The 25,608-nt window shown below is 42.1% G+C and overlaps 1 protein-coding gene and 1 pseudogene across 4 annotated transcripts in view; one reads left to right on the forward strand and one right to left on the reverse strand.

The window, feature by feature from the left end:
* The window catches only part of JAK1 (Janus kinase 1), a 140,278-nt gene extending 131,980 nt beyond the window's left edge, over window positions 1–8,298 (reverse strand). For all 3 annotated transcript variants that reach the window (XM_079939192.1, XM_079939194.1, XM_079939193.1), the window contains exon 1: window positions 7,809–8,298. The gene's annotated coding sequence lies outside the window, so the exon portion shown is untranslated. The remainder of the gene's footprint in view (window positions 1–7,808) is intronic.
* Window positions 8,299–20,656: 12,358 nt separating this feature from the next.
* On the forward strand, window positions 20,657–24,718 carry LOC307186987 (NADH-cytochrome b5 reductase 3-like; annotated as a pseudogene). Its single transcript has 2 exons — window positions 20,657–20,753; window positions 23,549–24,718. The product of its transcript is annotated as an NADH-cytochrome b5 reductase 3-like (transcript).
* Window positions 24,719–25,608: the final 890 nt, after the last annotated feature.

A 25,608-nucleotide genomic window follows, 5' to 3' on the forward strand; every position in this document is an offset into this window, starting at 1 on the left:
TGATTTTCCCAATTAGGTAACTGATATACAGTGATTAGCAGACCTGCCTAAAGTTTTACAGATGGCTTTACTGGAACAAAATCGTTCAGAATATTAAATTTAGGCATTAAGCATCTTCCTTTTTTAAGTCTGTACTTTGTGAACTAGCCCTAAAATGGGTTTGCAGGTGTACCTGGCAAAACATCCAAACATCCAGTGCACTTCTTTACTGTATGAGTCACATCTGTCTGCCTCCCTGTGTGTGATCAATTAAACTAGTTTAATAACAAGATTTTTCACTCGGAAAATATACATTTGGTAGATTGTTTTCTCCCTGATATTTTTCTTCTGTCTTTTCTCTCACCATAACATAAAAGATTATTTTAAATTCTACTAATTGAAAAAAATTGCTATAATTTACAGCCTTGCTACAGTTGAGCTTAATTAACTGTGCAAATAAGCCTGCAGATATAATTGTGCTTAACTGAATGAACTGTTGTCAGTTCTAATACCCTTAAGCCCTTTAAAACACCATTAAAAACAAGAGTTGCATTAATTACAAATTGTTCTTATCTATTCCCACTTTATACATTCGAACTTGTCTGAATTAATGTACCTGAAATTAATAGACCTAAATTTATTCTTTTAAATACCTACAGGTCAGCCTGTTCACTATTTGAGCTGGACTTCCCTACCTACTGCACCCCCCCACCCAATAAAAATTAGGGAGTTCTACGGTTATTTTCCTTCTCAAATAGAAAGACAAGGAAAAGAGACAGCTAATGTCTTTGGTATCAAAGCACATGGGATGAGACTATCATCAAGAGCTCTTTTCCAACCACATGACAACTACTGTTCTTGAGAATATGAATAAATGCAACATAAACATTACTAAGAAAGAACTACAGATATATTCAAAATATGACTAGGAGGAAGGACCAGCTTTTTGTACAATTTTATATTTGGGGTAAATCTTGTTTTAGGAAAATGCAACACATACATGGAAAAAGGAACTAATAAAACAGCATTCAGGGGAAACAACATATATTTAAGAGTTCTCTTACACTTTTATAATTCATTAAACAGCAAAACTCCATAGCATATTATCTGATTTATAAGATTTTAAATTTCCACACAACTCTAAAGACACCATTTTACAAACAGGTATGCCTGTGCCTTTCTGCCAACAGCTCACCGCTCGCTAAGTAAACTGAATCAGGGAGAGCAACACAGTACTGACTTTCCTGGGAAGTCTAGTACATTCCTACCAAATTATATACCTTGGATGGCATTTAAAGTAAAATTAAAAACACTTTGTTTCTCATTTTTTCTTAAAAATAACTTACCTACCACCCTGGTGCGGTCTATATCTCTTCTAGATTTGAGAAACTGCCTTCTTTAGGTGCCTAAATGTTTTTGACTTATCCATTTCTAACTGAAGCCTTTGTAATATAGAATGTATCAGCTACTCTTTGTTTTGCATTTAGTGGGTCACACTTCCCTACCATCTTAAGGCATTCTGCATATAATCTGAGCTCTTTGTTTTTAACACAAAGCATACTCACCAATCAGAAGGAGGAAAAAAAAGAGAGCGCACGTGCTAACAAATGTTTAGCTCACAACATGTACCTGGCACCATTCCAAAATCGTTAGGTGTATTTAGGTGTAGTCACTCAATCCTCAAAACAATTTTAGAGGTAGGTACTATCTTATCTTCATTTTATGGATAAGGAAACAGGCCCACGTTCTTACAGCTAGGATCAAACCAACAGTCCAGCTCCAGAGCTTCCAAAAACACAGATTATGAAAAACAAGACTAATCTACAGTAAATCAGTCTGTGTACCATCTAGAGGCGTAATTTAGTTGACCTGATTTAGTCCCCCGCACCACCCCAACTGGTGGGTTCCAGCTGTTACCCCCTTCTCCGCAGATAGCCACAGCTCCCCTTTTTAAGTTTTGCAGAGGCAGTCTCCTCTTGCAGATCTCTCCAATCACTTACCCTGAAGAATGAAAGCTCCTTCTGTGAAGCAAAGATTCCTCACTGGGTTTTAACACTGAAGAAAACCTCTTCTTCAAGCCTGTCCTGTCGCAATCCTGACTGCAGCTTCTTACTCCACCCCCACCTCTGCCCACCACTTGCACACCTCCCAAGCCCTCAGGCTGCCCTTTTCTGCTAGAGTCCAGAACTATATGGCCTCATTTCCATTATGCTCCACAACTTGACCTCTTCTCTTCTTAATGGACTGGTCATTATCAACACCAATTACTGTACTGTACTGTGAAAGTGACACCTTCAATACGCTAAGGTATTTACGATGGCATTCGCCCCTCCACTAAATGGCCCCACCCGAGGTGCTTCACTTTTTGAGTTATGGCTCTGCTTTTCATAAACCTCTCCTCATTCACTTCCAATATAAAAATTAACACTGCCTGCCTCAGAGAATGTTCCTTCCTGTATTCATCCTCTTAACAATTCCCATCTCTTGTGTTTTTTGTATTTAATCTCCTATTGACTTGAAAACCAGTTAGGTAGATTGTCTACAAATCCTTTATAAATTAAAAGCAAACCAAAAATAAGTTTTACTCTACTATAAGGAAAGCATATACAGACTTCATGACATCTATTTTGGCTCTAAGCATTTTCTATTTCCTAGTAGCCTTCTAACAGTTGATAAGTGGTGGATAAGTAAGGAATGTTTTCTGTGATGGGGAGGATGAAGAGTTGCACAATGGTCAAATGAAGCTGACCCTTTATAGAACTGTCAGTGCTTCACAGCTGTTGCATTTTTTAATGATGTTATTCTTGAGCTCAAAAACTGTGAATGGCTTCCCATCTTCCCGGTTCATTCGTTCAACACAGGTCACAGTCCCTGACCTCACACTGTTCACGGACTTGTGCAGTCTTCACAGTCTGGCCCCATCCTGAACGTCCAGCCCTACCTCCTTCTGCTGCCTCTCAGTACCCTGCTCTAGTCACAGTGGCTGCCGTGTATAACCTGCAACTGAGAAACTCTGAACAGGCTCAAGGGTCTTCCACTAGACTGTAAACTCTATAAAAGCAGGATTTTTGCCTGTTTTGTTCTGTTTATTCACTCCCTGAGACTCATAGCAGGAGCTCAAAAAGTATTTACTGAATGAATAAATGGATGAACAAAATGCTGTGTGAATATTACTGGTAAGTAAATTCAGTTACCACAGATTAAAAATATCTGAACAAAGACCAGCTCTGTCTTCTGCCTAGAGTAGACTTAAAGAAATTTTCGTTTTGCTTCTAAAGCAGGTCTTGCCTCAGGATCGGCAGTTTACTCATAGAGCACCAAGGAAAAATGTGTGCCCGCTGCCAGCTGTTAAGAATCACAGATCATAAAACCTCAGAAGTAAATATACCACAGAAATGAACTTAAAGTTTTATGCTTTCTTGTTGCCTCAAACTGCCAAAAAAGCTGGTGCACTTCAGAGGAAAGAATACTCACAGGAAGTAGTTTCCTGCCCCAGAAACCCGGTCATTTCAACATGGCAGCTGTTTAAAAGCCCATGTTACCATAGGGTTTCGAGACAGGAAGCAATAGTGGCACACCTAGCTGAATTCAGGGGAGAGCAAGAAGCAGAGAGGAAACAACATGCCAAACAAGAACACGGCTTGGAGGTTAGCCCGCAAAGTATAAAAATAGTGAACCAATTCCTCTAATGTTTCCTATAATGTAACTGCCCGTACATCATATTTATTAGAAAAGAGAAAATGAAGGGCATAGAAACAAACAGCACCTTCCCTGGTCACTACTGCCGCTTTTTTCATCGTTAACTCTTCTTCCAATATAAATGACTCTAACAGAAAAGAAATTGCTAAGAACGTTATTGTCCTTAAATGGAAAAGGGAGTAGACCAGGGATGACTCTTCTCCTGTGCTTTCTACTTTTCTCTATGTTCTAATTTTTTTATGAGTTTTCCCTCATTATAGTGAGAAAATAATCTTTATGTTTAAAAAAATACAGTTGGGCTTCCCTGGTGGCGCAGTGGTTGAGAGTCCGCCTGCCGATGCAGGGGACACGGGTTCGTGCCCCGGTCCGGGAGGATCCCACATGCCGCGGAGCGGCTGGGCCCATGAGCCGTGGCTGCTGAGCCTGTGCATCCGGAGCCTGTGCTCCGCAACGCGAGAGGCCACAACAGTGAGAGGCCCACGTAACGCAAAAAAAAAAAAAAAAAAAAAAAAAAAAATACAGTTAAAAAATTTATGTTCTAATAATTACATAACTACATTAAATAATTCCTCTACCCAAAAAAATGAATAACAAAGAATTCAGTAACATCAAACCATCCAATCTTGGCATTCAACATACTGCCTCAACCCCTTTCCTCCTCAACGACCAGTATATATAACAATTCATTTGGTTTTAGAAAATCGTGTCTTACTGACAACAGACTTGTGGTTGCCGAGGGGGAGGGGGGAGGGAAGGACTGGGAGTTTAGAATTAGCAGATGTAAACTACTATATATAGCATGGATAAACAACAAGGTCCTACTGTATAGCACAGGGAACTATATTCAATATCCTGTGATAAACCATAATGGGAAAGAATGTAAAAAAGCATGTCTCTATGTGTATCACTGAGTCACTTTGCTGCACAGCAGAGACTGGCACAGCACTGTAGATCAACTATACTTCAATAAAAAAAAAAGTCTTCACAATAGTTATAGTTATAATTTGCATAGCACTTCAGTTTCCATCATTTACCTAGTTTTTCCCAACAGCTTCGTGAGATTGCCAAGATGGATATTTTTATTTTCATTTTACAGATGAAGAAAATAGGGGCCTGAAGTGAAGCAGCTTGCCATGACAGAAGCCAGGCTCTTCTCGTTACCCACCTGGCATTCCAAAACAGGATTTCTCAAGACCAGCACTATTGATATTTTGAGCCAAATAATTCTTTGCTGTAGGCGGCTGCACCGTGCATCGTAGGCTGTTGAGCAGCATCCTTGGCCTCTACCCACTGGATGCCAGTAACACTGCCTCCTCTCAACCCCACCCCGCCCCCACAGTTCTAACAATCAAAAATGTCTCCATAAACCTCAAATATCTCCTTGGGTGCACAATCACACCCAGCTGAGGAACACTGGTCTAAAAGAATCTGCGAGGTTCTTTCTGGCATCTTTATTCTATGATAAGGCTCCACAGAACACTGTACCACCATAAGTCAGACCATCAGAAGCTGCTTGCTCAGCAAGATTCAGTAATTAATCAACTCCCTATCCACTTAAAACAATTTTTTTAAATGTGGAAATGAACAAGAAAAACTTCCTTGTAAATAAATACATCTCAGATGATAAATCTTCTAAAAGCATATGACCTCATTAGAACATAAGTATATACATAATAAAGATATATAAAATAATGTGTGTGGGGGGAGGAAACACTTAACAGAGGAGTCGAAAAACAGACCTTGGTCTTTGTTAATAAACCTTATTAATGCAGTTGTACCTTAGTGTCCACTCTATTAAAATGGGTATAAACCTATACATTCTCAATACCTGCTCCAGCTGGGTTTCTGTCCAAATATATGTGTTACTTCCAGCTACTCAGAAGAAACTGAGTGATAACTTCAAAACATTATTAGAATCTGTGGTCTGCAGTTGAAACCACTAGTGTTTGTGAACCCAGAATCTAAACTGGCAGACCTCACTATCCCATTTAAAAGCACTCAGCTTAAATTTCTTCATGCCATTTAATGAGTCTCTTCCTGAAAAAGCAACTTTGCCCTCAAAATTCCTTACTTTCTACCAGCTTTTTAGCAAACGCTTGAATTGAAAACATTTTGCAAGCTAATTCCCCTTAACAACTTACATCTGTAAAAGGTAGATACCAATTGATCAGAAAGATAATTACAAGTACATATAGAACATCAGCCAAATTGCTATTAAGACTGACTAAATTACAACAAATTGAAATGTAGTTATATTTCGGGAAATGTTTGAATTATTTTGTCTATGTATGTATAGTTTATTCACCCTCTATCATCACTTCCCAATAATAATAAGCAATTAGTATACTGTGGAATAGGGAAACTAAACTGGCTTTATTCAACATGGAGTGTCACACTGCAATCCTAGTATTAAAAAAATACATTTTTGTAGCTATTTAGAGAAACTAAGATACGGTGTAAGTGCTTAGTTAATATGACATGCAAAGTTAAAGAGGTTGTGACTATTCCTATTCATAATGTCCACAATCACGCAGGTACCTGCGTCTTTAAATGTGATCTGGATCTATACATAGGAGACATTTTCTCCATATTACAATGCATATTGTACCCAAAGTGTCTGGTACCCTTGTAGCCTCCATTAACCTTCACCACAAAGTACAAAAGAACACATTGATCCTTCAATAAAAACGACTGCCTGGTCTTGAAAAACATCAGTCACCCAAAGCAAAGGCAGAAACAACAAAAATGGAGTTTCGGAAAGAGAGGAACAAAAATGTAATCAATATAAAATGTTCATCTTAAAAATTTTTTCCACTGTGTAAATGCCCATAACTCAAATCTTTTTTCTGAAAAAAAAAAATAGCCAACAATCAAACACTCCATGATCACATCTAGTTGTTTCTGCATTATACTCATCACTTAACTATGTCAGGTTTTTAATGCTTTCCTCCCCCCAAAAAAGTAATAACAATTTTATACAGCTGTAAACTCCTGCCACTGAGAAAAAAGCCCTGCACTCTTAAAAAAAAAAAAAAAGTCAACAGCATGTATCCAACCAGGGGCATAAGACAGCTCACAGCCACGTATTAAGAAAAGTGGCACGGAGGATGGGATCCTCTTTCCCATGGACACACAAGAATTCGCAAAGAATATACAATCAAAAAAACAAAAAAATGTGCACAAACACCTGGCAATAATCATACCCTTTATCTAGTCCCCTAGAGAAGTTCCTCGGTAAACACATCCAAGGCGCCCACATCCCTGGAACCTAGGGGAGTGACCTGAGAGGGGTGTTTACTAGTCCTGCTAAAGCGACGTCTCCCTCTGATGCTTGGCGACGGCGTGCGGATGGGGTCTGAGGAGTTACACAAGGAGCCAGAGACCAGCCCCAGTTTCGGTTACTAGTCCCTTTACAGCAGGGCTCGCAATTCCCCGAGTGGCTCGCTCTCACTGTTCCTCTTCCCTGGCCATCTCGCCCAGTGAGCGTCTTTCAGACTTTCCGCCCGCTACCTGGGGCCAGTGTCCCAACAGAACCTAAAAGGAAAGGGGGCGTCTCCTGAGTCCCCAGACGCCCCCCTGCCCCAAACTGGGCCCCAAATCCCAGAAACTTTCCCTCGCTGAGATGGCAAAGAAGTCAAATGGCTAAGACGCTCAGCATCCGTCCTGAGGCCTGAAAAATCCTCCTTCCGCTCCCCGGTAATTCTGTCAGAGAGCTGGCGGTCAAGTTCTCGGTGCAACAGCGAGGGACGTCAAACCTCAAGCCCGCGCCTGTATCTCAGGGTGGTATAAACAGGATGTCAGCGCGTCCCAGGCTTGTTGATGAAAACTTGGTGTGCGCTCTGGGGGAGGGGGCAGCGAGCCTTAACCTTTCCCCTTCGGGCCTGGGGCCCCCGGCCCCCGACCTCCCGGCACCGGCCGTCTCCGCTCAGCTGGAAATCCCCCGCCTTGCCCGCTCGCCCCCACCCCGCCCCGGCCCGGCCCCCAGGTCCAGAGCCACGCTCGAGGAGCGGCCCCGGGTGCGCGACGCGCGAGGCCCCAGAGCGGCGGCCGCGCCTCCCGCCAGCGCCCGGCTCCCCGCCCCTAGCCTCCGGGCGCCGCAGGCTTCTCTACCTCCAGTCGGTGACACTCACCACTTCCGTGTGCGCCTGGGCCAGGGGGCTCCGGGTCACTGCGCGGGTCAGGGTCGGGCGGCCCGCTCCCTAAGCGGCCAGCCCCCCAGAGCCCCAGCGTACACGCACCGGGGTCTGAGGAGGGGACGCAGGGTGGGCTACCAGGGCTGGGGCGCTGGGCTCGGCAGTCTGCGGCTGCTTGCTACTCCACGGCCGCCGCGGCCTGCGCTAACCGCCTCCCGCCTCGCCCCGCGGCTGGCCCCGCCTACCACCGCGCGGCCGGTCCCGCCTCCCCGTGATGTCACGCGCGGCTGCCCCCGGAAAGGGGGGCGGGGACCGCGGTGAAGGCGGAGGCGGCGGCACCGCCTCCGCGCAGGACCCAGCGCCTCTAGCCTTCGCGCCCCGCCCCCATGCGGCTTCTCTCACTCCCCCAGCCCTCACTCGCTTCTTTTCAGCACGTATTCTAGAAACAGCAATGCAAGAATGAGAGATCTGCGAGCGCAGAAAGTGAAATTGTCAGGATTTGGCCATAGGTTTACCCGTCTCGAATTTGGAGTGCCCTTCACCATATCTTTGTGCACTGCGATGCATTTCTCACAGTCCTCTGCCCCTTTTTGCCACCAAGCAAGAGATGAGCTTGTGAAGCATGAGAGTAATAGGAACTTAAGAAATTAACCTTCCAACGTTAACAGGTTACTTCACGTCCAACCCATTCTGTATTTCAAGGTCTTAGAAGTTTTTTAAAAACTTATAAATACTAATAAAAACATTTGTTGATATCTAATGTGTGTCCAGCGATTTTCATTTTTTACTAATAATCCCTCAAAGTAGGTTTTATCTTCCTTTTATCTTTGAGGAAACAAGTCTTAATTATCTTAGTTAAGGTCACACTATAGCCAGATTCATACCTCATAGGCAGTCTACGACCAAATCATGGTGATTTTACTTCCTAAATATGTCTCCAGTCCATTTGTTTCTCTAAGTGTTCCGACAACATGATCCTAGCTGCCACCATCTCTCATCTGAAGGACCACAAACATCTCTTAAGTTGTCACTCTGTATTCAATCCAGTCTCCAATTAATTCTACAAAGTGAGCTTTTAAAAATTCAAATGTGTTCCACTCACCCCCATGCTTAAAATACTCCAGTGCCTTCTCCCCGGAAATCCTTGGATGAGAATCTGCCTAAGCTATGCGTGATCAGATTTCTGCAGCTCGGTTCACTGCTCACTGAGGCTTCCCCATGTGCCCTGACTCCACCAACCCTGCTGGAGGATTCCTGGACACTTGAAGAGTTACTGGCAGCTTACTTCACATGGAGCAAGTGCTGGGTGTGGTACGTGGTGCGTGAGAAGCGCATTCGAATCTGGAATTCTGGGGTTTAGTTCTGGCTCCCACCATTAACCACCTGTGTTACCCGAAACCAGCGGACCCCAACCTTTTTGGCACCAGGGACCGGTTTTGTGGAAGACAATTTTTCCACTTGCGGGGGGAGGGGGGAATGGTTCAGGCGGTAATGCAAGCGATGGGGAGCCGCAGATGAAGCTTCACTCACTCGCCTCTCACCTCCTGCTGTGTGTGTGTGGAGGGATGTTTGAGGACCCCTGCCCTAAACAGTTCACAGTTTACTCATAAGAGTTGAGGGGCAGACTAAACAATCTCTAGGGTGTCTTCTGGAAGGAAACAGCAAAGATAACAGAGAAGAAAAGAGAATCAAGTGGGGAAGGTCAGTCCAGCTGCCTACCTTGTGGGTGTTTGAGTGAATGTTTTACCTCACCTGCCACTCAAGGCTGTTTGCATTATTTTCTTCACCTGTGAAATTGGGATAATACCTTCCTCATAAAGACTATGCCAAAAGTGAACTAAGGTAATGCCAGGCCTGACACAAGTGGTGGACTTAGTAAGTTATTGTGATTTTTTTTTTTTAATCAAGCTGGGCCTTAAGGAACAGGTGGGAGTGATATGAGTGGAGACTGAAACATGAAAGAACAGTATTTCAGGTAAGGCAAAGGGTACAGAAAAATGAAAGTCAGAAAAGCCCGAGAACAAATCTGGTTGCTTTGCGGGGCTCATGAAATGGAATGAGCAGAGGTCCTTGGTTGAGTTCAGATCCATTCCACTATACCAGGCATTGCACTGGGTCCTGAAGATTCCAAAAACAAGACCCAGTTCCTGATGTTACTGAACCACGTTTGTTTGTCGGAAGCTCAGCAAGCCAAATGCTGAGGCACCAAGGTGTGCAGCAGAGAAAGGGTTTATTCACAAGGCAGCCAAGCAAGAAGATGGGAGAATAAATCTCAAATCTGCCTCCTCAAAGGGGAGGAGCTTGGGATATTTCAGAAATAAGGAAGCAGTGTGGTCTTAGGCATGGGGAAAGGTGAGATAATCAGGTCCCGCACAGGAGTATCTGAATTACATGCTTCTTCATGGCCTGCACGTTCAAAAATGGAGGCACTTGGCATGATCTGAGGGTACAGTTGTTGGCCCTCTGACTTCAAAAGGTTATTTATGGAACACTTGCACAGACCCAGTTTTAGGGTCAGTGGTCCCAACCAGTCTTAGCCAGCTGGAGCTCAAACTAAACTCAGCTGACCCCAAGTTCCTGGAAAACAACTTGGGCAAACATCTTACTGTTTAGGCTATGGGAAGCTTGGAGGGTATGCAATTTGCAACAAAATAATTAAGGCTTGCTCAGTGAAGGCAGGCTACAAGCAGAGGGGGCTTTTAGCAAGCTGTTAAGACAAGCTAAGGAATTTCTGTTAGTTACCAGTTTCTGTTAATTCTATGGGGCATGGTTTCCTTGTCCTCTGGGTGCTCACAGTTTAGTGGAGGAGATAGATAAGCAACCATTCAGTATGATTCATGCTCTTCTAAAAGTGATCAAGAGAAGAACCATGAAACCCAGCCTGAAGAAACCGAAAATAAAAGAAGCAGCTACAAGTAGCAGGTAGGTTACAGGAACCAAGGAGAAAGTGGCACATTCAGGCAGTAATAAGTATACGCTGTGTGACTGGGGAATAAGAAAAGAAGGGCCTTATGCAAAAACTTCTGCCCAAAATAAATAGTGTGTTTTTGAGGTATGTAAGCAGATTTTTATTTGAGAAGAATCACTCCAGGGCAGGGTTTCTCAACCTCAGCACTACTGATATTTGGGGCCAGAAAATTCTTTGTTATGAGGGGTAGGGTTGCTGTCCTGTGCACTGTAGGATGTTCAGCAACATCTCTGTCCTCTAACTACTAGATGCCAGTAGCAACCCTCCACTCTTCCCCCTCAACTCCCCAGTCCACCTGGTCCACTTACGACAACCAAAAATGTCTTTAGATATTGCCAAATATGCCTTGGGGGACAAAAATCATCCCCTCTGAGAACCACTAATATAGGGATAATGTGGAAGATGGATTGGAGGGCAAGGAGATTAATCATATAACATAGTAGAACTTCAAACTGCAAGTGATGAGACCAACATCTAAGGCAGTGGACCGGGGGGGATACTGAGAAGTTGTCAAAAACCTGAGAAGATAGAATAGACAGTGGGTGATGACTGCTTAGATCTGGGTGCTGAGGCAGAGGAAGGAATTTCACATGATTCCCAAATTCTCTAAATTAGTCGACGAGTTGACCAAGGATGCCACCAACTAAATTGGGCGAGGAATTCAATTTTATGTTTGAAAATAGAAAAGCTTTTAAAGGTTACTCTATAGGGAATATACAGGAGAGAGAGAACAGTGTAAAAGGAGGAATAAACCTATCTCCTTCTAACATGTCATGTGTAGCAAGAAACCTACAATCTGCTACAAATATTCATCCAAACTGAACCAAACTAAATATAATGAAGTAGAAGCCTCTTATTAGGAAATTCTCTTAAAAAAAAATCATCCAGCCAGCAATCATACATACATAGGTTTCACACATAAATTTTCATCAAAAGAGCATCTGCTCACCAGTCTTTCTCTGCAAAAGCTGTTTCCTAGATTACAATGGGAAAATATATTAGATTCAAACACTGAGGTTTGCCTTTAAAAGGTTATACCAGTGGGCTTCCCTGGTGGCGCAGTGGTTAAGAATCTGCCTGCCAATGCAAAGGACATGGGTTCGAGCCCTGGCCTGGGAAGATCCCACGTGCCGCGGAGCAACTAAGCCCGTGCGCCACAACTACTGAGCCTGAGCTCTAAAGCCCGCAAGCCACAACTACTGAGCCCACGTGCCACAACTACTGAGCCCACGTGCCACAACTACTGAGCTCATGTGCCACTACTACTGAGCCTGCATGCCTAGAGCCCGTGCTCCACAGCGAGAAGCCACGACAATAAGAAGCCCGCGTACCACAACGAAGAGTAGCCCCCACTCACCACAACTAAAGAAAGCTTGTACACAGCAACGAATACCCAACACAGTGAAAAATAAATAAATAAATTTATTAAAAAAAAAAAAAAAAGGTTATACCAGAGACTTCCCTGGTGGTGCAGTGGGTAAGGCTCCACGCTCCCAATGCAGGGGGCCCAGGTTCGATCCCTGGTCAGGGAACTAGATCCCACATGCCACAACTAAGAAGCCCCCATGCTGCAACTAAGACTCAGCACAGCCAAAATAAAATAATAAATAAATATTTTTAGAAAAAGGTATACCGAACAAAACTAAACTAAAATACCACTGTACAAATCATAAAATTCTGGAAACTAAAAAAGAGAGGCAAAATCACCTCAGATTTTCTTGCAGTTATTTTTTCACTAGGGATATTTTTAATATAAGCATAATCATGGTGTACATGTAATTTTGTAAATGTTTCCTTAAACTTATTTTAATTTATAAGTATTTTACTTATAAATGCTTACTACAGAAGTTTCATAACTAATGACTTTCTCCATGCAAATAACCTAAATAATAATTAAATATATAATATTTAGATAATACCTTAGGAGGGATTCACAGAAATGTAATTATTGAGTCAAATAGACTGCATAGTTTTAGATTCTTGATTCACAGATTCATAATGGCAAGTCACTTTCCAAGAAATTTCCATGAATTTACACTGCCCTAAAAAATGTACACAATGTTAGGTTTTGTAACAATGGACATTTTAACATTTTAAATGGTTTATAACTTTAATATTTTAAAAATATACCTTGTTGGGCTTCACTGGTGGCGCAGTGGTTGAGAGTCCGCCTGCCGATGCAGGGGACATGGGTTCGTGCCCCGGTCCGGGAAGATCCCACATGCCGCGGAGTGGCTGGGCCCGTGAGCCATGGCCGCTGAGCCTGCGCGTCTGGAGCCTGTGCCCCGCAACGGGCGAGGCCACAACAGTGAGAGGCCCGCGTACTGCAAAAAATATATATATATATACCTTGTTGCTTTAATTTTGAATTTCCATGATTGTTAAAGAGATTAATAATTTTCCCTATGCTTTCTCACTAGTTTCTGTTTTTCGTGTTTCTTTTAATTTACCAATGTGTGTGCCGGTGTGGGTAGGGGAAATACAGTCTGTTTTTGTTCTTTGTCCACTACAGTATCTTCTATCAATTTGTAATAATAGGATCTTCAATTAAAATAGCAATAGTTTTTCTGTCATGCTTTTGATATGTATTTTTTCAGCATACTATTTGCTCTTTAAAAAACTATGCTTGTAAAAGTTTTCCGTTTTCTTGTAGTCAAGCATGTTGAATTGCTGTGGGTTTTGGGTTTGTTGTCTGTCTGTTCGCATTGTGATATCATCTGTGATTCTTTAGGAAATTATCCTCTCTTTTTAGGTTAAATAAATGAATACAACAAATATTTGGTGAGTACCACTATGTACCAGGCACTATTCTGTCCTGCAAATACAGCAGTGAAATAATACAGAAGAGGTTCCTAGTTGGGGAGCATAGTTGAAAACAAGTAAATGAATAAATAATTAAAATAATGCCAGTAGTGATACATGCTGAGAAAAAAACAAGATTTAAGGGATAGAAAGTAAAGGGAAATGGCATGTGTTCATTCTATATTACTCTAGGTTTTATATAGCTAAATACTTTAAATATCCAATATTTAAACCATCTAAAATTTCAGTGGATGTTCTGAAGTGTCTAAAGTACTATTTTTTTTACAATCAAGACTGTCTTTTATGTTGAAAATATAGTATTCAATAAATGTATGCCCTTCATTTAACAATCCCTCTCCCTCATCCCACCCTCCAAAAAAAGGAAAAGTAAAATTAAATGTTAAATCTTTTACCTCGAAACTAAACCTAGATGGTAACTGGACAGATCTTCTATATGACCTCTGATGCACTGAGTTAGGCTCCATCTATGATGGTGAAATGATTACACTTTAAGAGATCCTTTTCCACTGCTTAGTACCATGAATACAGCAGACCACTGAAAATACTTACTCATAAGGATAGACTGAAAGGAAGAAAAAGAGTCTGATTAAATGTAATAGGAAGGAAACTATATAATTTTTTACTTAGAAGGAACCATGCATGACATGTAGTAGAAGATAAATAGATATTTACTGAAAGTATAATTCAATGAAAGAAAAAAGATGAAAGCAAATGAATCATATTTATCCTTATGAATGTGCAATTTATTTATTTATTTGGCTGTCCCGGGTCTTAGTTGCAGGATGTGGAATCTTTTTAGTTATGGCATGTGGGATCTAGCTCCCTGACCAGGGATCGAACCCTGGCCCCCTGCATCAGGAGCGCAGAGTCTTAACCACTGGACCACCAGGGAAGTCCCTGAATGCACACTTTAAAACCTTTTCAGACTAAAATTACTGAGGGGATACTGTCTAGAATAGAACTTTGATGTCTCAAGGCATCACACATTTGATACGGTATTGATTCTGCCCTCAAATTATTGCTTGAGATAAACCTTGATCTGATTTGAACTGTCTCAGCCCACTCCTGTAAGACATGAGATCCTTCTTCCTCAGATACTTCGACTCTCATAAGATGATATCTCTGCCCTCAGCCCAACTGTCCCATGGCCTAGTCGTAAATTTGACTTTGGAGTAAATGTGAACCTAAGTTTGAACTTCACCTCAGCTCTGCCACTTCCTAGCTGTGTGCCCCAGGCAAGTTCCTAAAATAATCCTTAGTTTCCTCACATGTAAAATTGGAATAATATTACCCAGCCCATTTACCTCAATAAATGATTATGAAGGTTAGGTAAGAAGGTGTATACAAACTCACTATTCCAACCACATTACAGTGCATGGATGGCCCTTAATTAGCTAGTTACTAGCTGAGGAGCATGTATTAGTATAATTCCATCAAGAAACAAGTATGACAATGTCCATCAGCAGATGAATGGATAAAGAAGATGTGGTATATATACACAATGAAATATTACTCAGCCATTCTTAATGGTTTAGGTGAATGTTGTGTCCTTCAGGCCTCCCATGGAACATAATGCTCTGGTGGGTCTTCCATAACATTTCCCTTCTAGTACGCCCCTCCAACTTCTTAATCCTTCCTCTGCCTCCTGCCAAGGCAACTCAGGCTTCTCCACTTCACTAAGGCTTGGCCATCACTTTCTCCAGGCTTCTAACAGCATCCCATAGTGACTTTGTCTCAACCTCTAAGGTCCCCGCTAAAGTAAATCCTCTGTCTTGAAAAAGGACCCTTAGGTCTGAGCTCCAGAAATATTTATCTTCTCTCTCTTTTTTTAAATTGGAGTATAGTTGATTTACGCTGCTGTGTCAGTTTCTGCTGTACAGCAAAGTGAATCAGCCATACATATACATATAACCCCTCTTTTTTGGATTTCCTTCCCATTTAGGTCACCACAGAGCATGGAGTAGAGTTCCCTGTGCTATACAGTAGGTTCTCATTAGTTATCTGTTTTATACGTAGTAGTGTATGTATGTCAATCCCAACCTCCCAATTCATCCCATCCCCTTTTCCCCCCTTGGTGTCCATATGTTTGTTCTCTACGTCTGTGTCTCTATTTCTGCTTTGCAAATAAGATCATCTATGCCATTTTTCTAGATTCCATATATGTGTGTTAATATACTATATTTGTTTTTCTCTGACTTACTTCACTCTGTATGACAGTCTCTAGGTCCACCCATATGTCTGCAAATGACACAATTTCATTCCTTTTTATGGCTGACTATATACTTCTCTTAAGCAAGGTTACTTATCCCTTATGTAACTGATTACGTTTCTCCCTTTGATTGTTAGGAAGCTCAGAATCAAATATTAGTCATATATGTATAATGTATAGGAACTTATAACACATACTTCATATACTATCCTCACAACAGTTTCATCTTTGCTTTCACTTATTTTCACTTCACACTGACTCTTCCACTTGTATTTATTCACTACACTATCTGCTCAGCACTGTGCTAGGTACATATATATCATCTCATTTAATCTTGGCTTCCCCTCTTGTGGGATCTTGGGCAAGACACTGAATTTCTATAAGCTTTGATTTCTTCATCTGTAAGTGAAGATAACCATAATGTCCACTTCATAGGGTTGTCACGAGGATTAATAATGATAGTTAACATCACTAGTTATTAGAAGATACTCAAATTTTTTTGTCTAAAAAAATTAAAATATCTCATATAATTATTTTATAAGATGTTAATGTAGTAATATCTGAAAAGATAAACATCAGTTTATCATAAAAACACTCAATATACGGAGCAGAATAAGTATTACTAATCTTATTTATTATGGCTTTAACCTAATTGAAGATTTCTGTGGTTCCTGTAATTAACAGCACTATAACAGAATCAATAAAGCTAAGCTATAATGAATGTTAACACAGAAGGGCTCATTTATGGATTTTTTTTAATATAGGACAAATGAGATGATGGCCACCTCAGAAGGCAGTGAGCCCAAGGATACTTTACTACAAAATTTATTCAGTTTTACAGGAATATCAGATTGCTTTAGACTGACTTACTAGCTATAATAATGAGGCTTATTCTACCCCAGGGACTTAGTATACTGCATTAATAATGAATACACTTTGAAGAAATGCTATTCTAACAACTAAGCTTAGTGCCCTGGAAAGACCACTGGAACAGAAAGCAGGAAACTTGAAAGCAAGTAAGCTCTACAACAGACTACAGAGCATAAGGCAGTCTATTTAACCTCTCTGAACTCACATTTCGCCTGGGTTAGATCACATGATCTTCTGCTGCCTGCCAGCCTCAAAATGCTATGCATATTTATTTCTTAACCTCACAGTAGCCATACAAAATTTACTGGCCAAGAAATCAGATTTGCATTTGAAGTGGAAAGCCTAAATTATATGCCCAAAAGCAATAGGAAGATAAATTACAGCTTAACAAGAATTAGATTTGATTCCTTCCTAATTTCTAATTTTCCGTTTCTTTGGTACAAGAATGATATCTAGGAATCTTATAATCTCAGAGGTCTATGCTACCCAACAATTCAACTCAATTCAGCAAATAGTTAATCAGTACTAATATTTGCCAAGCACACACTAAGTTCTCAAGTTTCTGAGAATATGATGCAGGACACATATGATCAGTAACAATCAACTGAACAGCCATGTGCATTAAGGTACTATATGTACTCACGCTCAGGCCACTGAGCGTGGCCGCCTCTGTCCAAGGGCGGCATGCTTCCTGCCCTCAGGGACTGTAGTATATAGTGAAAAAGGAAAGACATCCGTCAAAAAATAAGTGATCAAGTGTCAAATTTGCTGATACAGGTAGGAAATGTCATAAGATTTCAGAGACAGGACACATCACTGAAAATCCTGGTAGGCTTCCTGGAAGATGAAATGTAAGCAAAACCTTGAAGGATACTGAAAAACAGAGAGAGAAGTGTTAGGCCTATTTAATGGGTACCTATAGCCTTCTCAGAATTGTTAAGATTAGATTTAATTTTATGTGTGAAATGCGTTTGTGTTGTCTTCACTCAATTTTAGGTACCATGACAGCAGAAACCAGGTATCATATTTTTGATTCAGCACAACAGATATTTATGGAGTGCCTACTATGTGTCAGGTACTGTAAGTTCGGAGGGGAGGAAAAGTCAAAGAAGAAAAGAGAAAGGAATTGGAGAGATAAATCAGAAGTCTGCCTCTCAAAGATCTGGGTAAACTAGGTTTGAACCCCCAGCCTTTACCTGGCCTGCAGAAGTATAGAGCCCTTTCAAGAGCTGGGTAACTTCCACCGCCCCACGTCTAATGTGTTCTGCAGTGTTGAAACGAAACCTGGCCTCTTCCTGGTTTTCCCATCAAAGGCACTCCTACAAAGCTGCCTAGGTTTAGTAGCAATCGCTGGAGATGTAGGTAATTGTGGGGAGGAATCACAGCTTTGCTGCGCTGCTGGCTGCTCTCTTCCCTTTCCCTCTGCCTTCTCTCCTCTCTTTTCCTCGCTCACTCCATCCCAGATTGGCCCCACGCATCTCAAATTCTCCCTGTCTTAACACAGTAAGTCGCCCCTCCTCCAACAGCCAGGTCCTTGGGTCTCAGCTTTGTGCCTCCAGCACTCCCCAGCCTATTCCATTACACCGAATTTTCCAAACCTAGATGCTTCCATCCCCAAGAGGAATTCTGGCACCAGCTATTAATAGACAGTGAACGTTTCTCCACCTTGTTACGAAGAGCTAAGTGCACTGGAGACTCTAAGAGAAACCTGAAGTACTACGGAGGGACAGAAGGAGGATGGAGTGCAGGAGACAGGTCAGGAAAGGTTTCTTGGCCCCTTCTAAGCGGTCTCTCTCTCTCTCTTCCAAATTCATGCAGTATTGATTGCCTGCATCACTCCTTGGACTCTTGCCCTCTGTTGCCTTCTATGGTTATTTCTCTTTCTATCTGTCTGTGTGCTTTGTCTCCCGGACCAGATTTTTTGCAGCTTCAACACAGCAGCTTTTCCTGTTCCTCCCCAGAACTCTCATGGGTATAATAGGCCTCACTGGTGGGTCTGTTGAGTCTCAACCTGCGGGAGCTGTATGATTTGCCTCGTTTGACACTACCGTCCCTAAATTTCCCCCCAAAAGGCCACCTGGTAGGAGGTTTTTTTTCTTTAATTAAAATAAACTCTAAGAATATATTGATTATTTAACCAATTTGCTTGAGTTGTCTGGGGATGCTCATTCATGTTACACCAACCAGCAGCTGAAAAGGACTAACGTGTATTGAAGTACCCCTAGGGACCAGCCACCTGGCTTCAATTCTCACAATCATCTTTTGAGGTAAGATTAGGGAATTTACCAAAAGTCACACCACTACAGAGCAGGAACTAGAATTCTAACCCAGGAATACCTAGCTTCAAAGTGCCCATTCTTTCCACTACCCCCATCCCTAAAATAATAATGCTCTTTAGAGACATCTCTAAAAATAAATAACGTTTCTGTATTAAAAAGAAGAGTGGTTATTCACTATGATATAAACTAAACAAGACCACCCCAATAGTTAGGGTCCTGGAGTAGTAGAAAGAAGTTGACTCCATGAGCTTGAACAGGTGGTTTCACCTTTCTGAGCTTCAGGTTACTTATCTGCACACACACAATCTCACGGAGTTGATGTCGATGTCAACATTAAATTAAATTCTATATCTGTATAATTAATTATATATAATTAATAATGTAATTAATTTTATATATATATATAATACCTGGTAAGCAGTGTTAAGTGGGACTGCTTTTCCTCCTACAGAATGTAAAATGGGAGTTGACACAGAGGTCTGACATTCAGCTTAGTTGGACATGTGCTTTTTTCACTGGGTTAACACATTATTTGGGAGGGACATTAGCTGAATCACACAAGAGCATATTAATCACTAACTCAACGTCAGCCGACAGCAACCACAGTTCTTGGAAGTAAATTCACACTGCTGTCAACATCCTTCGAAGTCCTTCTCCACATTAACTACCGCTGCCTCCTAAACAAGGTACTTTCAGATAATTGCTATCGGCCCAGGTAGGTGGTAAGAGGGTTTAACGTATGAGCACTGTAAAATGGGAGGAAGTTTTGGGAGGCTGGTGTGGGGAGATGGGACCACTCTTCCCAGGCCCTCAACTATACCAAGTCCAGCTGGCTTGTGTTTCTAAGAGCACAGACTCAGCACTGAATTAGAGCTAGGTTTTAGTTCTACCCATTCCTAGTTATGTGACTTAGAGTTTTAAATTTCATTTTTCTCATCTGTAAAGTGGGGATGATAATAATTTCTATTTTCCAAGGCTGTTGTGAAGATTAAGTTAAATAATGATTTTAAAGCACTTAGTACAATATCTGGCACATTATAAGCCCTTAAAAAGTTGGTTATTTTTTTATTATTAACAGGGAGCATAGCCTTGAAGTTCTAAGATGCCGGGCAATTAAAAAAAAAGGAAAGAAAAGAAAGGCTCCCTGTTGCTGAAGGATCAGGTTCAATGGCACAGTCAGGCACACAAAGTCTACCATATCGGACCCCAAGCCTCTGCTTTACACTGTGGTTACCTGTACACACTCTGTGAAAACCTCCTTAACTTCCAGAGGCAAGCAGAATTCCTCCTTTAGTTTCCCAGAGTACTTTGCATATACTTTTGTACTTTCCCTTATCACAATATATTCTATTTGTTTGCATATCTGTCTCCACTCTACCCTACCCCATCCCAGGCGGTGAGTTTCTGGACAATGGAGACCATATACCATCTTTGTATTTGCAGCCATTAGGCATTCTGTAAGTCTTAGTTGGATGGATGATGGATGGATAGATGGGTGGATAAGGAACATGGGACAACAGTGACTTGGTAAAAGAATTGGGAAAAGGTACCCAGGGAACAGGGCAAGACAGTCTTTGCTTCATAAATGTTCCTAAGCCTGGGTCTGAGCAGAAGTCTAGAGGACATGACATTGGCAGAATTGTTTGCCTGATGAGGTGGTTGGGCAATCTATGCCTTCTAGGGGAAGCATGAGCACATGGTGACTGCTGTCAAGACCAGTATCAGGCAGAACACCTTAGTTACCAGGGAGCCAAGGCAGGATGATGCCTCTAAGTTTTCCAGCAGCCTTCAAGGTTAACATGGTTAAGCAATTAGGAGTAACAAGTTTTTCCAGGTGCGGTCAATTGCCAGCAGGGCAGACAGACTTGTGGACAGAGACCATCTGCCCTGTGATTATGTTCACTGTAAATAATGATACACAAGATCTAGAGATAGTAAGGGGATATGCAGTGTGATCCCAACAGAGGACAGACCATCTGAAGATAACATTTCAAAGTACCTAGAATATAAATTATTTTAGAACATAAGGCAATAGAAAGGGAGATTTATATCTTGACTTTTCAGGAATCATTCTATTTTCATTTTATTTTATGCTTTTTGTTAAAGGCAACTGAAGTGATAATATTTCATGATTGATCATTTATTCTGTGCTTCATACTTTTTTAAAAAAGTGATGTACTGGAGTCAGCTCCCACTGGCTCATGAGAGCATACTGTGTACATTTCTTCTCCTCTACACCTTAGATGACTTCACAATGGTATCTTTAAATCAGCCAGGAGTATTTACACCATGGAAATAGGCAAACACTACAGATCAGAGTTTCCCACTCCCACTTTCTCTAAGAGCTGATTCTTTTTTTTTGGCTGCATCGCACAACATGTGGGATCTTAGTTCCCCGACCAGGGGAACAACATGTGGGAACCTGTGCCCCCTGCATTGGGAGCGTGGAGTCGTAACCAGTGGACTGCCAGGGAAGTCCCCTGAGAGCTGATTTTTAAACCTTTACCAGCACACCACTGGCTTTACAATGAATGATCCCAATTAATACTCCCAACACACCTATTTTATAGATGGGAAACTGAAGTTTAGAGAGGATAAATAATGAAAAACTTATTACAAACTTTTTGGTGGCAAAAGCAGGATTAAAACTGACACCATCTGCCTCCAAAGTTGATGCAGTTAACCATGATGGAGGGAACACTTACCAACTCATTCTGTAAGGCTAGCATTACACTGATATCAAAGGCAATAAAGACATCACAAGAAAAGAAAATTACAGGTCAATATCCTTTCTAGATGCAAAAATCCTGAACAAAATAGTAGCAAACCAAATCCAACAGCATATTAAAAGGATTATACACCATGATCAGGTGGGATTTATCTCAGGAATGCAAGAGTGGTTCAACATAAGGAAATTAATCAATGTAGTAAACCACATTAATAGAACAAATGTAAACAAAAATTATCATCTCAGTTGTCACAGAAAATGCATTTGACAACATCCAACAACCTTTCATGATACAAACATTCAGAAAACTAGGAATAAAAGGGAACTTCTCCAACATGATAAAGGTCATTTATGAAAAACCCACAGCTAACGTCATAATAGTAAAAGACTGAAAGCTTTCCCCCTAAGAGTAGGAACAAGACAAGGATGCCTACTTGCATCACTGCTATTTAACACTAGTTGAATAGTGCTATTCAACACTAGTTCTAGCTAGAGGAAGTAGGTAAGAAAAATAAATAAATGGGAAACAAATTGGAGAGAAAGAAGTAAAATATCTCTATTCACATATGTCATGATTCTACATACAGACAATTCCAAAGAATCCACAAGAAAGCTACTAGAGCTAATAAAAAAATTCAGCAGGGTTGCAGGTCACAAAATCAACACACAAAAATCAGTTGTGTTTCAATACACCAGCAATGAACAATTCAAAAAGGAAATAAAGAAAGCAATTCCACTAGTATTCAAATAGCATCAAAAAGTATAAAATACCCAAGAATAAATTTAACCAAGGAGGTGAAATATTGTACACTGAAAACTCTAAAACATCTGTGAAAGAAATTAAGGAAGACCTAACTAAATGGGATAACATCCATGTTAATGGATTAGAAGACTTCAAATTGTTAAGATGGCAATACTACCCAAAGTGATTTACAGATTCAACACAATCTCTATCAATATTCTAGCAACCTTTTTTTCAGAAATGAAAAAAACCCATCCTCAAATTCATATGGGATTGCAAGAGGCTCCAAATAGCCAAAATAATCTTAAAAAGGAAGGTCAAAGTTGGAGGACTCACAACTGATTTCAAAACTTACTACAAAGCTACAGTAATCTAAACAGTGTGACACTGGCATAAGGATAGACACATAGACCAATGAAAGGGAATTGAGAGTCCAGAAATTAAACCCATACATCTATGGCCAATTGATTTTCCAGAAGAGTACTATTTTCATTCAATGGGGAAATATTAGTCTCTTCAACAAATGGTTCTGGAACAACTGGATTTCCACATGCAAAAGAATGAAGTTGGAGCCTTATCTCACATCATATACAAATATTAGCTCAAAATGGAACCATAAAACTCTTGAAAGAAAGCATAGGGGTAAATCTTGGTGACGTTTGGTTTAGCAATGGATTCTTAGATATGACACCAAAGCATGAACAATTACCAAAAAAAAAAAAAAAAAAAAAGATAACGACTTCCCTGGTGGCACAGTGTTTAGGAGTCTGCCTGCCAATGCAGCGGACACAGGTTCGAGCCCTGGTCCAGGAAGATCCCACATGCCACAGAGCAACTAAGCCCGTGCGCCACAACTACTGAGCCTGAGCTCTAGAGCCCGTGAGCCACAACTACTGAGCCCACGTGCAGCAACTACTGAAGCCCGCGCGCCTAGAGCCCGTGCTCTGCAACGAGAGAAGCCACTGCAATGAAAAGCCTGTGCACCACAATGAAGAGTGGCCCCCGCTCGCCACAACTAGAGACAGCAACAAAGACCCAAAACAGCCAAAAAAAAAAAAAAAGATAAACTGGGTTTCATCAAAATTGAAAACTTTTGTGCGTCAAAAGATATTAATAAGAAAGTGAAAAGAGGCAGCCCAACTTTCTTGGCTGGGGCAGTAGCCACCACCACAGGGCCCAGCTGAGCACACTGGGCCACACGGTGCTCTCCCCAGCTTGGTTCCTCTATAGCCCTGCTATCCAGCACTGGGCCCCAGCCATTACCTTTGAAAGCCTGGACATCAAGTTCTCACTGTGGCTTATCGATGAGGAGATCATCCGCCGTAACACCCAGTGGTTCCACTTACAGCCCCATTACATCTTGGGCCTCCTCATACGCCATCACATCTACTTTTCAGCTCAAATCCACCAAAATCTTACCATTGAGCCCTACACCATCTCCAGCCATGATGAAAGGGCTTTAGTGGACCTGGTCATCAAGGTTTACTTCAAAGACACCCAGCCCAAGTTTCCCACTGGAAGTAAAGATGTCCCCATACCTGGAAAACAAGAAGATTGGAGACATCATTGAGTTCCAGGGCCCAACCTGGCTGCTAGTCTACCAGGGCCAAGGAAAGTTTGCCATCTGTCCAGACAAGAAATCCAACCCCATCAAGAAGTGAAGTCTGTTCACATGATCACAGGAGGAACAAGCATCACTTGGATGCTACAGGTGATCCGTGCCATCATGAGGGACTTGGATGACACCGTGTGCCAACTGCTCTTTGCCAATCAGACCAAGAAGGACAGTTTGCTGCAGCTGGAGCTGCAGGAACGAACATTCCACTTGCTTCAAGCTCTGGTACATGGTAGACAAAGTCCCTGAAGCCTGGGACTACAGCTCAGGCTTTGTGAACAAGGAGATGATCCAGGACCACATTCCGCCCTGGAGGAGGAGCCTCTGGTACTCCTGCCCCGAGCCAGTATGCCTGCCTACCCAACCTGGACCACGTGGGTCACTACAAGGAGCGCTGCTTCCCCTTCTGATGGCTGGGCACTGGCAGCATCACACCCTGAACACTCACCATGCCCTGTCCTCAACTAGTCCTCCTCTGCCAATGTTATTTAATGCTGTGGGCCCAGGTTCAGTCTGGCCTGCCTATGCCCTGGGTGGTCACCCAGCTGGGCTGACCTGAGGGGTCCCCTTGGAAGCAGAGCTCTGTTTCAAGTGGGCCACAGCTGGCAAACTGTAGGGCGAGTTCCTGTCTGGTTCTCACTCAGTCCTGTCCCTGTCCTCATGACTCTTTGTCTCTCCCTTCTTGCGCTCTTCTCCTATTACAGGGATGAGGCTGCCATCACCATGCCCCACCCAACCCTCCCTGCGGGGGTCCACAGTCTGGAAATAAACATAAAAGTAGGGGCAGCCCAGAGCTGCAGGTGCTGGGACTGCCCCCAGCCACGGTCCTTGGACCTTTGCCTGCCACCCCTCACTGTCTGCCTCAGAGCCACGACTAGGCCTCAGCAGCATCTCATACCACATGAGACAGGGGACACCAAAAATTCCTGGCGGGGAGTGGGGAGGGGTGCTGGGGGTGAAAGGCTACCTCCCACCCAAGGGCCCAAGCAGGCCCCAGCCAGCCAGGAGCTTGGCTCTTCTTGTGGCTGGAGTGGAAAGAAGGTGCTGGCTGAGGGCCCATCAGGCTGGCACATGGGCCATCTTGAAACCCTGGCATTTTCCCCTAACACACCGAAATATTCAGGTAACCTTAGGAGCTCCAAGCTGTCAGCTTAGCAGAGTCTGATTCACCATGGGGAGGGGGACTGGGGCAGGGGATTGATGGCAGAGCTCTACCCCCTCCTCCTGCCTTCACCTCCAGCGTGGGGAAGATGTTGAGCAATGTCTCTTGTCAGAGAGACATTTTCAGTGGCCCCTACATTGCCTTTAAATAACAGCTATGTTAGCCTCATGCATATCAAGTTTTTCAAAGTTATTTATAAGCAGGAAAAAAATTGAAGTAAAACTTTTTTTTAACCTAAGCAAATCTTTTTTTTTTTAATTGAAGTATAATTGCTTTACAATGTTGGGTTAGTTTCTGCTGTAAAACAAAGTGAATCAGCTGTATGTATACATATATCCCCTCCAGAAGTAAAACTTTGCTAATACAAAAAAAAAAAAGTAAGTGAAAAGAGAACCCACAGA

The sequence above is a fragment of the Stenella coeruleoalba genome (genome assembly GCF_951394435.1).
Source record: "Stenella coeruleoalba genome assembly, chromosome: 1".
In the NCBI taxonomy this organism is placed as follows: domain Eukaryota; kingdom Metazoa; phylum Chordata; class Mammalia; order Artiodactyla; family Delphinidae; genus Stenella; species Stenella coeruleoalba.